Source organism: Bos taurus, chromosome 6 (genome assembly GCF_002263795.3).
Source record: "Bos taurus isolate L1 Dominette 01449 registration number 42190680 breed Hereford chromosome 6, ARS-UCD2.0, whole genome shotgun sequence".
In the NCBI taxonomy this organism is placed as follows: domain Eukaryota; kingdom Metazoa; phylum Chordata; class Mammalia; order Artiodactyla; family Bovidae; genus Bos; species Bos taurus.
In genome coordinates, this window is record NC_037333.1 from 117,716,834 (window position 1) to 117,731,223 (window position 14,390).

Below are 14,390 nucleotides of genomic sequence, written 5' to 3' on the forward strand. Positions count from 1 at the left end.
ATCTCAGGGCGTGGACCATCTCAGGGGCCTGGACCATCTCAGCGACCTAGACCATCGCAAGGGCCTGGAACATCTCAGGGACCTGGACCATCTCAGGGTCTGGACCATCTCAGAGGCCTGGACCATCTCAGGAACCTGGACCATCTCAGGACCTGGACCATCTCAGGGACCTGGACCATCTCAGGGCGTGGACCATCTCAGAGGCCTGGACCATCTCAGGGACCTGGACCATCTCAGGGCCTGAACCATCTCAGGAGCATGGACCATCTCAGGAGCATGGACCATCTCATGGCATGGACCATCTCAGGGACCTGGACCATCTCAGGGACCTGGGCCATCTCAGGGCGTGGACCTTTTTAGAGGCGTGGACCATCTCAGAGGCCTGGCCCATCTCAGAGGCTGGGATCATCTCTGAGGCTTGGACCATCTCAGAGGCCAGGATCATCTCAGAGGCCTAGAAAATCTCAGTGACCTGGACCAACTCAGGGACCTGGACCATCTCAGTGACCTGGACCATCTCAGGGCGTGGACAATCTCAGGGACATGGACCATCTCATGGCATGGACCATCTCAGGGGCTGGGACCATCTCAGAGGCCTGGACCATCTCAGAGGCCTGGATCATCTCAGGGTCCTGGACCATCTCAGGGGCCTGGACCATCTCAGGGGCCTGGACCATCTCAGAGGCTGTGACCATCTCAGTGGCCTGGACCATCTTTGTGACCTGGACCATCTCAGGGAACTGGACCATCTCAGGGACCTAGACCATCTCAGTGACCTGGACCATCTCAGGGGCATTGACCATCTCAGGGCATGGAGCATCTCAGGGGCCAGGACCATCTCAGAAGCTGGGACCATATCAGGGACCTGGACCATCTTGGTGACCTGGACCATCTCAGGGGCCTGACCATCTCAGGGTCTGGACCATCTCAGGGACCTGGACCATCTCAGGGCGTGGACCTTTTCAGAGGCGTGGACCATCTCAGAGGCAGGGATCATCTCAGAGGCCTGGATCATCTCAGGGACCTGGACCATCTCAGGGCGTGGACCTTTTCAGAGGCGTGGACCATCTCAGAGGCAGGGATCATCTCAGAGGCCTGGATCATCTCAGGGACCTGGACCGTCTCAGGGCGTGGACCATCTCAGAGGCCTGGACCATCTCAGAGGCCAGGATAATCTCAGAGGCCTAGACCATCAGGTACCTGGACCATCTCAGGTACCTGGACCATCTCAGGGCCTAGACCATCTCAGAGGCCTGGACCATCTCAGAGGCCGGGATAATCTCAGAGGCCTGGACCATCAGGTACCTGGACCATCTCAGTGACCTGGACCATCTCAGGGCCTAGACCATCTCAGAGGCATGGACCATCTCATGGCATGGACCATCTCATGGGCTGGGACCATCTCAGAGGCTTGGACCATCTCAGGGGCCTGGACCATCTCAGGGGCCTGGAGCATCTCAGGGCGTGGACCATCTCAGGGGCCTGGACCATCTCAGCGACCTAGACCATCACAAGGGCCTGGAACGTATCAGGGACCTGGACCATCTCAGGGCCTGGACCATCTCAGAGGCCTGGACCATCTCAGGGGCCTGGACCATCTTGGTGACCTGGACCATCCAGGGACCTGGACCATCTCAGGGGCCTGAACCATCTCAGGGACTGGACTATTTCAGGGAACTGGACCATCTCAGTGACCTGGACCATCTCAGGGCCTGGACCATCTCAGGGATATGGACAATCTCAGGGCAAGGAGCATCTCACGGGCCAGGACCATCTCAGGGGCCTGGACCATCTCAGAGGCCTGGACATCTCAGGGACCTGGACCATCTCAGAGGCCTGGACCATCTAAGGGGCCTGGATCGTCTCAGGGGCCTAGACCATCTCAGAGGCCTGGACATCTCAGGGACCTGGACCATCTTAGAGGCCAGGACCATCTCAGGAGCCTGGACCATCTCAGGACCTGGACCACCTCAGGGGCTTGGACCATCTCAGTGACCTGGACCATCTCAGGGGCCTCGACCATCTCAGAAGCCAGAGGCATGTCAGAGGCCGGAACCATCGCAGGGTTGGGACCATCTCATGGACCTGGACCATCTCAGGGACCTGGACCATCTCAGGGTCTGGACCATCTCTGGCACCTGGACCATCTCAGGGACCTGGCCATCTCAGGGTCTGGACCATCTCAGGGGCCTGGACCATCTCAGCGGCCGGGACCATCTCAGAGGCTGGGCCCATCTCAGGAGTGTGGACCATCTCAGTGACCTGGACCATCTCAGAGTCTGGAACAATCTCAGAGGCTGGGACCATCTCAGGAGCATGGACCATCTCAGAGGCCTGGACCATTTCAGGGGCCTGGACCATCTCAGGGACCTGGACCATCTCAGGGGCCTGGACCATCTCAGGGCGTGGACCATCTCAGGGGGCTGGACCATCTCAGAGGCTGTGACCATCTCAGGGGCCTGGACCATCTTGGTGACCTGGACCATCTCAGGGACCTGGACCATCTCAGGGCCTGGACCATCTCAGGGGCATGAACCATCATCAGGGCATGGACCAATCAGGGGCATGGGCCATCTCAGAGGCTGGGACCATCTCAGGGGTCTGGACCATCTCAGGGTCTGGACCATCTCAGGGGCCTGGACCATCTCAGGGACCTGAACCATGGCAGGGTCTGGACCATCAGGCGACTGGACCATCTCAGAGGCCTGGATCATCTCAGGGGCCTGGACCATCTCAGAGGCCTGGACCATCTCAGGGGCCGGGACCTTCTCAGAGGCCTGGACCATCTCAAGGGCCGGGACCTTCTCAGAGGCCGGGATAATCTCAGAGGCCAGGACCATCTCAGGAACCTGGACCATCTCAGGACCTGGACCATCTCAGGGACCTGGACCATCTCAGAGGCCTGGACCATCTAAGGGACCTGGACCATCTCAGGGCCTGAACCATCTCAGGGGCCAGGACCATCTCAGAAGCTGGGACCATATCAGGGACCTGGACCATCTCAGGGCTTGGACCATCTCAGGGGCATGGTCCATCTTATGGCATGGACCATGTCAGGGGCTGGGACCATCTCCGAGGCCTGGACCATCTCAGGGGCCTGGATGATCTCAGGGCGTGGACCATCTCAGTGCGTGGACCATCTCAGAGGCCGGGATCATCTCAGAGGCCGGGATCATCTCTGAGGCCTGGACCATCTCAGGAACCTGGACCATCTCAGGGCCTGGACCATCTCAGGAGCATGGACCATCTCATGGCATGGACCATCTCGGGGGCCGGGACCATCTCAGAGGCCTGGACCATCTCAGAGGCCTGGACCATCTCAGGGGCCTGGACCATCCCAGGGCATGGACCATCTCAGAGGCCTGGAACATTTCAGAGGCCGGGATCATCTCAGAGGCCTGGATCATCTCAGGGACCTGGACCATCTCAGGGCGTGGACCATCTCAGAGGCCTGGCGCATCTCAGAGGCTGGGATCATCTCTGAGGCTTGGACCATCTCAGAGGCCAGGATCATCTCAGAGGCCTGGATCATCTCAGCGACCTGGACCAACTCAGGGACCTGGACCATCTCAGTGACCTGGACCATCTCAGGGCCTGGACAATCTCAGGGACATGGACCATCTCATGGCATGGACCATCTCAGGGGCCGGGACCATCTCAGAGGCCTGGACCATCTCAGAGGCCTGGATCATCTCAGGGTCCTGGACCATCTCAGGGGCCTGGACCATCTCAGGGCGTGGACCATCTGAGAGGCTGTGACCATCTCAGTGGCCTGGACCATCTCAGGGACCTGGACCATCTCAGGGACCTAGACCATCTCAGTGACCTGGACCATCTCAGGGGCATTGACCATCTCAGGGCATGGAGCATCTCAGGGGCCAGGACCATCTCAGAAGCTGGGACCATATCAGGGACCTGGACCATCTTGGTGACCTGGACCATCTCAGGGGCCTGACCATCTCAGGGTCTGGACCATCTCAGGGACCTGGACCATCTCAGGGCGTGGACCTTTTCAGAGGCGTGGACCATCTCAGAGGCAGGGATCATCTCAGAGGCCTGGATCATCTCAGGGACCTGGACCATCTCAGGGCGTGGACCTTTTCAGAGGCGTGGACCATCTCAGAGGCAGGGATCATCTCAGAGGCCTGGATCATCTCAGGGACCTGGACCGTCTCAGGGCGTGGACCATCTCAGAGGCCTGGACCATCTCAGAGGCCAGGATAATCTCAGAGGCCTAGACCATCAGGTACCTGGACCATCTCAGGTACCTGGACCATCTCAGGGCCTAGACCATCTCAGAGGCATGGACCATCTCATGGGCTGGGACCATCTCAGAGGCCTGGACCATCTCAGGGGCCTGGACCATCTCAGGGTCTGGACCATCTCAGGCGCCTGGACCATCTCAGGGGCCTGGACCATCTTGGTGACCTGGCCATATCAGGGGCCTGGACCATCTCAGAGGCTGGGACCATCTCAGGAGCCTGGACCATCTCAGGACCTGGACCATCTCAGGGACCTGGACCATCTCCTAGGTCTGCACCATCTCAGGGTCTTGGACCATCTCAGGGGCCTGGATCATGTCATAGGCCTGGACATATCAGGGTCCTGGAACATTTCAGGGTCTGGACCATACAGGGGCCTGGACCATCTTAGGGCGTGGACCATCTCAGGAGCCTGGACCATCTAAGAGGCTGGGAACATCTCAGGGGCCGGACCATCTCAGGGCCTGGGACCATCTTAGGAGCCTGGACCATCTAATTGACCTGGACATTGTAGGAGCTTGTCTTAGTTCCCTGGACTGCTGTCACACTTCATGGATTAAAACAACAAATATATATTATCTCATAGTCTGGAGGCCAGAAGTCTAAGGTCAGGTAGTTGGCAGGGTTGGCTCCTTCTTGAAGCCCTAAAGAACTCATTCTCTTCCTCCCTCTAGGCTCTGGGAGCCAGCAGTCCCAGGCATACCTGGGCCCATGCACATACATATCACGTTATACCTGACCCCACTTTTGGTGTCCTCCGGCTCTCTCTGTGTGCCCTCTCTGCTTCTTATAAGGACTTTGTTGGCTTTAGGTCCCTCTCTAGTCCAGAGTGATCTGCAAAGACCCTATTTGCAGATAAGGTCATGTTCTAGGTGAATAAGAATTTGGGGGACTGAATTGAACACTTTTGAACCTGGTACAGAACTCTGGTGCTTGGTCTGTGCCCTCCTTCCTGCCTGGGGCCAGCTGCTGAGAATACCCAGGGAGGGCACCCCTTCTCTGAGCCAGGGTACAGGGGTGAAGCTGGTGGTGCCCTTGCCATCTGTCAGATGAACATTAAAAAAAAGCTGCAACAGTGAGATTAATCACCCAAGGGAGGAAAATTTCTGGACATTTGGCATATTTGCAAACGTTTGCATATAAGAGCACCAGTGACTGTGTTATTTCATAAATCCCGCCTGGCACGTTACTTCCTCTTCTCAGCAGCTTGGGGAGGTGGGGGTAGGCGTGGTCTCTGTGTCAGAGGCTGGAATCCTGCTGGAGACTCCACTCTCATCCAGTGAAAGGCCAAAGACTATGTTCTCTGAAGGGGTCTCTCTGCCTGGGGCAGCGTAGACTCAGCAGTGGCCTCAACTTTGCTCATTTTAAGGACTTTTTATCCACCTGCTCCTTCTCCTCCCAGCCTTGGCTCACACAGTCCCCTCAACACCTGTGTCCATCCCTGGACCCTCACCCCCCATCTCGTGTCCTGGCCCTGCTGGGACATTGTCTTTGCTGGGAGCCTCTTCCAAGTGCACCTGCAGAGCCGTCTGAACCATCGGCCCTGGAGGCAGTGCCCCCTGCTCCTGTGCAGCAGGCTGGCCCCAGGAGCCCCTTCTGCCTTTGAGCATAGCTCAGGTTATTTTTCCTTAAATGCAAGACTTCAGTTCTCCTTCGTCTACCACCGTGGAGCCGCCCAGAGCTGTAAGCTCTGCCACCTCCTGCCTCCTTCACCTCTTGCCATCGCCAACCCTTCCTGGAGGCAGGGAAAAGCTCCAGGAGTTTCCTGAAACCCCACCCTCACCTGAGCAACCAATTAGCCTTGCCCGAGCCCACACCAGCCTGAATCCTATGCCCACCACCATCTCTGTCAGTGTGGTGTCATCTGACCAATGGCTAGTTTGTGTTGCGAGCTCTTTATGGGCCAGGCCCTGTGTGACAAGCACTTTAAGATTGCTGCCTCCCTTAATCTTGGAAACAGCATTTCAAAGGTAGGAAAACCTAAGCTTAGGGAACGGGCTGTGTGCCTGGGATGGAGCTGGTGTGAGAACAGGGGTCTGAACTCAGTTCTTCACTGTGCTTCGACCCCTTGCCTTGTTCTAGCCACAAGTGGGACCAAGGCTCTTTTTTCAAGTGGCATTTGTGGGAGTTTTGTGAGCCCAGGTTTGGCAGTGTAGCAACCTCCAGTTCTCTGCAGACCTCTGTGCTTTCAGCGAACGGCCTGCTCACTGCCCTCCTCAGGGTCCCTTAGGACCCTAAACTCAGACTTTTGCCAAAACTCAGCCTCTTCTTGTTCTCCATTGAGGGGCCCCGCCCCTATGCCGGTCACCAGGGCTGTCAATTCAGCCTCTGCTAATTCATCTCTGTGTTCATTCAGTGGCCACCCCGGGGACTGGATGTCAGGAATTTCAGAGGGTGCCCCATGCTCCATCCTGTCACTTGCCCTGATGCAAATGCAAGTGCCACTCTTGGGAGACTGGAGGGTAAAGAGATTTTTGTGTATCTTTTCCATACTAAGTGCAGAAATCTGGTTGTATATTATACATAAGGCACATCTCAAAGTAGATCGGCCGCCATTCAAAGACTTGATAGCTGCGGTGGTGAGTTGCTGCAGACTGGTCTAACTTAGTGTCATGGCAGTCCAAGCTCAGGTTGGAAAAGAGTTTACAGACACAGAGCATTTAATACAGGAGTGAGTTTATTGAGAGCAGACAGCAGAGACAATGAGGGCCCTGAGAGCACAGCAGCCCACCTCCTGACAGGCCAAGGGAGAGCTGATGCTTTTCATGGGTTGTGAAGTGAAAGGTGCTCAGTTGTGTCTGACTCTTTGCGACCCCATGGACTCTACAGTCCATGGAATTCTCCAGGCCAGAATACTGGAGTGGGTAGCCTTTCCCTTCTCTAGGGGGTCTTCCCAACCCAGGGATGGAAGCCAGGTCTCCCGCCTCACAGGCGAATTCTTTACTAGCTGAGCCACAAGGAAAGCCCAAGAATACTGGAGTGGGTAGCCTAGCCCTTCTCCAGTGGATCTTCCTGACCCAGGAATCGAACTGGGGTCTCCTCCACTGCAGTCAGATTCTTTACCAATGGAGTTATGAGGGAAGCCCTTTTCATGGGTTAGTAACCAATTTTTATTACCTCAAGACAAAAAAAATTCCTGCTGGAAGGGTGGCATTAAGTGGTGGGTTAGGGCGTTATATGGTGACTACTGGATTGGGCCTCTTTGCCTATTTTGGAGTTAGGAAGCCTGTTAAGTGATGATCGAGGGTACTTTTGGCAATGGTTACAAAGTTTCACTAAGTTCTGGAAATGGCCTTGGTTCTGGGCCCCGCTTCTGTGGCCTTGGTGCAAGGTGACACCCCCTCACCATCTGGGTTACCCTCACCTCTTGCTCGTCGTGGGTCACACCTGCAGTGCTTTTGTGCTTCCACAACAAAAGTGTGTGTCTGTGCACATTATATAGTGTTGCCTGCATGTTTTGTAAAAATTGAAATGTTGACTTACAACATTGTGTTAATTTCTGCTGTACAGCAAAGTGATTCCATTATACATATTCTTTTTTTATATGCTTTTCCACTAAGGTTTATCATAGGATATCGAATACACTTCCCTGTGTTCTACAGTAGGACCTTGTTGTTTCTTCATCCTATATATGGGAGTTTGAATCTGCTAATCTCAAACACCCAGTCCATCCCTCCTCCGCCCGCCTGCCCGCACTTGGCAACCACACGTCCGTTCTCTATGCCTGTGGGTCGGTTTCTGTTTCGTGAGTACGTTCACTTGTGTCATAGTTTAGATTCCACATGTAAGTGACGTCGTGTGCTGTTTGTCTTTGTCTGACTTACCTCAGCACGATAATCTCTAGTTTCATCCATGTTGCTGCAAATGACATCATTTCATTCTTTTTAAAACAATGTCTGTTGTTTTAAATATTTAAAATGTTGTGTTGGTTTCTGCTGTATAACAACTTGAATCAGCCATAATTATATATATATATGTGTATGTGTATATATATATATATCAGTTTAATTCAGTTGCTCAGTTGTGTCTGACTTAGTTGGTTGAAACCCCATGGACTGCAGCACGCCAGGCCTCCCTGTCCATCACCAACTCCCAGAGTTTACTCAAACTCATGTCCATTGAGTCGGTGATGCCATCCAACCATCTCATCCTCTGTCATCCCCTTCTCCTCCTGCCTTCAATCTTTCCCAGCATCAGGGTCTTTTCCAATGAGTCAGCTCTTCACATCAGGTGGCCAAAGTATTGGAGCTTCAGCTTCAGCATCAGTCCTTCCAATGAATATTCAGGACTGATTTCTTTTATGATGGACTGGTTGGATCTCCTTGCAGTCCAAGGGACTCTGAAGAGTCTTCTCCAACACCACAGTTTAAAAGCATCAATTCTTTGGCACTCAGCTTTCTTTATAGTCCAACTCTCACATCCATATGTGACTACTGGAAAAACCATAGCCTTGACTAGATGGACCTTTGTTGTAATGTCTCTGCTTTTTAATATGCTGTCTAGGTTGGTCATAACTTTACTTCCAAGGAGTACCGTCTTTTAATGTCATTGCTGCAATCACCATCTGCAGTGATTTTGGAGTCCCCCAAAATACAGTCAGCCACTGTTTCCACTGTTTCCCCATATATTTGCCATGAAGTGATGGGACTGGATGCCATAATCTTAGTTTTCTGAATGTTGAGCTTTAAGCCAACTTTTTCACTCTCCACTTTCACTTTCATCAAGAGGCTCTTTAGTTCTTCTTCACTTTAGTTCTTCTTCACTTATGACATTTTGTCATAAGGTGTCACGCTTATGACACCGCCATAAGGGTGGTGTCATCTGCATATCTGAAGTTGCTGATATTTCTTCTGGCAATCGTGATTCCCGCTTGTGCTTCATCCAGCCCAGTGTTTCTCATGATGTACTCTGCATATAAGTTAAATAAGCAGGGTGACAATATACAGTCTTGATGTATTCCTTTTCCTATTTGGATCGTCTGTTGTTCCATGTCCAGTTCTAACTGTTGCTTCCTGACGTGCAAACAGATTTCTCAAGAGGCAGGTCAGGTGGTCTGGCATTCCCATCTCTTTCAGAATTTTCCAAAGTTTATTGTGATCCACACAGTCAAAGGCTTTGGCATAGTCAATAAAGCAGATGTTTTTCTGGAACTCTTGCTTTTTCAATGATCCAGCAGATGTTGGCAATTTGATCTCTGGTTCCTCTGCCTTTTCAAAAATCAGCTTGAACATCTGGAAGTTCATGGTTCACATATTGCTGAAGACTGGCTTGGAGAATTACTTTACTAATGTGTGAGATGAGTGCAATTGTGCACTAGTTTGAGCATTCTTTGGCATTGCCTTTCTTTGGGGCTGGAATGAAAGCTGACCTTTTCCAGTCCTGTGGCCACTGCTGAGTGTTCCAAATTTGCTGGCATATTGAGTGCGGTGCTTTCACAGCATCATCTTTCAGGATTTGAAATAGCTCAATTGGAATTCCATCACCTCCACTAGCTTTGTTCATAGTGATGCTGTCTAAGGCCCACTTGACTTCACATTCCAGGATGTCTGGCTCTAGGTGAGTAATCACACCATCCTGATTATCTGGGTCATGAAGATCTGTTTCGTACAGTTCTTCTGTGTATTCTTGCCACCTCTTCTTAATATCTTCTGCTTCTGTTAGGTACATGCCATTTCTGTCCTTTATCGAGCCCATCTTTGCATGAAATGTTCCCTTGGTATCTCAAATTTTCTTGAAGAGATCTCTAGTCTTTCCCATTCTGTTGTTTTCCTCTATTTCTTTGCATTGATCAATGAGGAAGGCTTTCTTATCTCTTTTTGCTATTCTTTGGAACTCTGCATTCAGATGCTTATATCTTTCCTTTTCTCCTTTGCTTTTCATTTCTCTTCTTTTCACAGCTATTTGTAAGGCCTCCCCAGACAGCCATTTTGCTTTTTCGCATTTCTTTTCCATGGGGATGGTCTTGATCCCTGTCTCCTGTACAATGTCACAAACCTCATTCCATAGTTAATCAGGGACTCTATCTATCAGATCTAGGCCCTTAAATCTATTTCTCACTTCCACTGTATAATCATAAGGGATTTGATTTAGGTCATACCTGAATGGTCTAGTGGTTTTCCCTACTTTCTTCAATTTAAGTCTGAATTTGGCAATAAGGAGTTCATGGTCTGAGCCACAGTCAGCTCCCGGTCTTGTTTTTGCTGACTGTATAGAGCTTCTCCATCTTTGGCTGCAAAGAATATAATCAATCTGATTTCGGTGTTGACCATCTGGTGATGTCCATGTATAGAGTCTTCTCGTGTTGTTGGAAGAGGGTGTTTGTTATGACCAGTGCATTTTCTTGGCAAAACTCTATTAGTCTTTGCCCTGCTTCATTCCCTATTCCAAGGCCAAATTTGCCTGTTACTCCAGGTGTTTCTTAACTTCCTACTTTTGCATTCCAGTCCCCTATAATGAAAAGGACATCTTTCTTGGGTGTTAGTTCTAAAAGGTCTTGTAGGTCTTCATAGAATCGTTCAGCTTCTTCAGCATTACTGGTTGGGACATAGCTTTGGATTATCATGATACTGAATGGTTTGCCATGGAAACGAAGAGATCATTCTGTCGTTTTTGAAACTGCATCTAAGTACTGCATTTTGGACTCTTGTTAACTATGATGGCTACTCCATTTCTTCTAACGGATTCTTGCTCACAGTAGTAGATATAATGGTCATCTGCATTAAATTCACCCATTCCAGTCCATTTTAGTTTGCTGACTCCTAAAATGTCGACATTCAATCTTGCCATCTCCTGTTTGATCACTTCCAATTTGCCTTGATTCATGGACTTAACATTCCAGGTTCCTATGCAATATTGCTCTTTATAGCATCAGACCTTGCTTCCATCACCAGTCACATCCACAGCTGTGTGTTGTTTTTGCTTTGGCTCCATCTATTCATTCTTTCTGGAGTTACTTCTCCACTGATCTCCAGTAGCATATTGGGCACCTACTGACCTGAGGAGTTCATCTTTCAGTGTCCTATCTTTTTGCCTTTTCATACTGTTTTCAAGGCAAGAATGCTGAAGTTGTTTGCCATTCCCTTCTCCAGTGATATATATATATCTCACCTCCCTGTTGAGTCTCCCTCCCCTCCCCCATCCCACCCCTCTAGGTCATCAGAGTGCAGACCGGGCTCCCCGTGTTACACAGCAGCTTCTCAGCAATGCTCGTGGTGTATATGCTCATGTGTGTATGTTGGTGCCACTTCCTCCATCCGTCCCACCCTCTCCTCCCCCACCACATCCATAAGTCCCTCTACATTTGCGTTTCCATCCTTCCCTGCAAATAGGTTCACCAGTACCATTTCTCTAGATTCTGTATACATGCATTAATATACAATATTTGTTTTATTTTTCTGATTTACTTCACTCTGTATTTTAGGTTCTTTCCACCTCACTAGAATGGAGTCAAATTCATTTCTTTTTATGGCTGAGTAATATTCCATTGTGTATATGTGCCACATCCTCTTGATTCATTCATCTCTTGGTGGACATTCAGATTGCTTCTGTGTCTTGGCTATTGTGAACAGTGCTGCTACTAACATAGGGGTACATTTTTAACCTTACTCCATGGTCTCATACTGAGAAGAGTTGCTGGACCCAGTTCCAATGACTGCATGTGGAGGCTTCTCCTGACCAAGCAGCTCTCTGTGGCAGTATGGAATCCATGAATTCCACTCAGTCCTGATGCTATCAACCCAGAGATAGAATCAGATCCCACCCTCCACTTTCGACAACACCAAACCCAGGGCCAGGTTGCTGCCTGTGCCTCTGACTGACTGTCAATTAGAGGCATCTAAGAGCCTCTCCTCTGGTCATTCCCTTAATTGGATAGAATGGCTAGCAGAGTTCAGGGAAACTTTATGTTTACTCACTAGTTTAGTGATTTACTATTAAAAAAAATTAACGGATATGAATTAAGAAGCAGATGAACAGACATGCAGGGCAAAGTCCTGAACAAAGGCCTTCTTTTTTTTTGTGGAGCTGGGGGCCCAGCACGCTGGCACATAGAACCTTCCTGGTTCCCTGACTTGGGAATTCTCAAAAAGGGTAAGAAAGCACTTTTTTTTTTTTTTGCAAGTAACACTTTGCTTTATTTTTAAATTTTTTTTGATAGTAAACTATGTCTGGATTTTATTATTTTTTTAAATTTTATTTTATTTTTAAACTTTACATAATTGTATTAGTTTTGCCAAATATCAAAATGAATCCGCCACAGGTATACATGTGTTCCCCATCCTGAACCCTCCTCCCTCCCCATACCATCCCTCTGGGTCGTCCCAGTGCACTAGCCCCAAGCATCCAGTATCGTGCATTGAACTTGGACTGGCATCTCGTTTCATACATGATATTTTACATGTTTCAATGCCATTCTCCCAAATCTTCCCACCCTCTCCCTCTCCCATAGAGTCCATAAGACTGTTCTATACATCAGTGTCTCTTCTGCTGTCTCGTACACAGGGTTATTGTTACCATCTTTCTAAATTCCATATATATGCGTTATTATACTGTATTGGTGTTTTTCCTTCTGGCTTACTTCACTCTGTATAATAGGCTCCAGTTTCATCTACCACATACATCACAGCAGGATCCTCTATGACCCACCTCCCAGAATATTGGAAATAAAAGCAAAAATAAACAAATGGGACCTAATTAAACTTAAAAGCTTCTGCACATCAAAGGAAACTATTAGCAAGGTGAAAAGGCAGCCTTCAGAATGGGAGAAAATAATAGCAAATGAAGCAACTGACAAACAACTAATCTCAAAAATATACAAGCAACTCCTACAGCTCAACTCCAGAAAAATAAATGACCCAATCAAAAAATGGGCCAAAGAACTAAATAGACATTTCTCCAAAGAAGACATACAGATGGCTAACAAACACATGAAAAGATGCTCAACATCACTCATTATCAGAGAAATGCAAATCAAAACCACTATGAGGTACCATTTCACGCCAGTCAGAATGGCTGCGATCCAAAAGTCTACAAGCAATAAATGCTGGAGAGGGTGTGGAGAAAAGGGAACCCTCTTACACTGTTGGTGGGAATGCAAACTAGTACAGCCACTATGGAGAACAGTGTGGAGATTCCTTAAAAAACTGGAAATAGAACTGCCTTATGATCCAGCAATCCCACTGCTGGGCATACACACTGAGGAAACCAGAAGGGAAAGAGACACGTGTACCCCAATGTTCATCGCAGCACTGTTTATAATAGCCAGGACATGGAAGCAACCTAGATGTCCATCAGCAGATGAATGGATAAGAAAGCTATGGTACATATACTCAATGGAGTATTACTCAGCCATTAAAAAGAAAACATTTGAATCAGCACTTTTTTTTTTAATGGGAGGATTCATTATATAGTCATGATTGACTAAGTCACTGGCCAATAGTGATTGACTCACCAGGAATCAGGGGGCAGGCCTGAAAGTTCCAGCTCTCTAATAACCGGGCTGGTTCTCCTTGTAACAAGCCTCCATCCTGGTTGTTGTTCAGTTGCTCAGTCATGTCTGACTCTTGTGACCTCATGGATTGCAGCCCGCCAGGCTTCCCTGTCCTTTACTATCTCCTGGAGTTTGCTCAAACTCAAGTCCATTGAGTCGGTAATGCCAACCAAGCCTCTCATCTTCTGTTGCCCCCTTCTCCTCCTGTCTTCAACATTTCCCAGCATCAGGGTCTTTTCCAATGAGTCAGCAATTCAAGTCAGGTGGCCAAAGTATTGGAGCTTCAGCTTCAGCATCAGTCCTTCCAATGGATATTCAGCACTGGTTCCTTTACTTTTCTTTAAAATGGTATATTAACATGCAATAGGGGCTTCCCTGGTGGTTCAGATGGTAAACAATCTGCCTGCAATGTGAGAGACCCAGGTTCGATCCCTGGGTCGGGAAGATCCCCTGGAGAAGGGAATGGCAACCCACTCCAGTATTCTTGCCTGGAGAATCCCATGGACAGAGGAGCCTGGTGGGCTATAGTACTTGGGTGTTGCAAATGATTTATATCTTTATTTTTAATTGAATATATTTATTTTAAATGTCTTAGTTTTAATTTTAAATGCCATAAATGCTGACAGATATAGCCCACATAA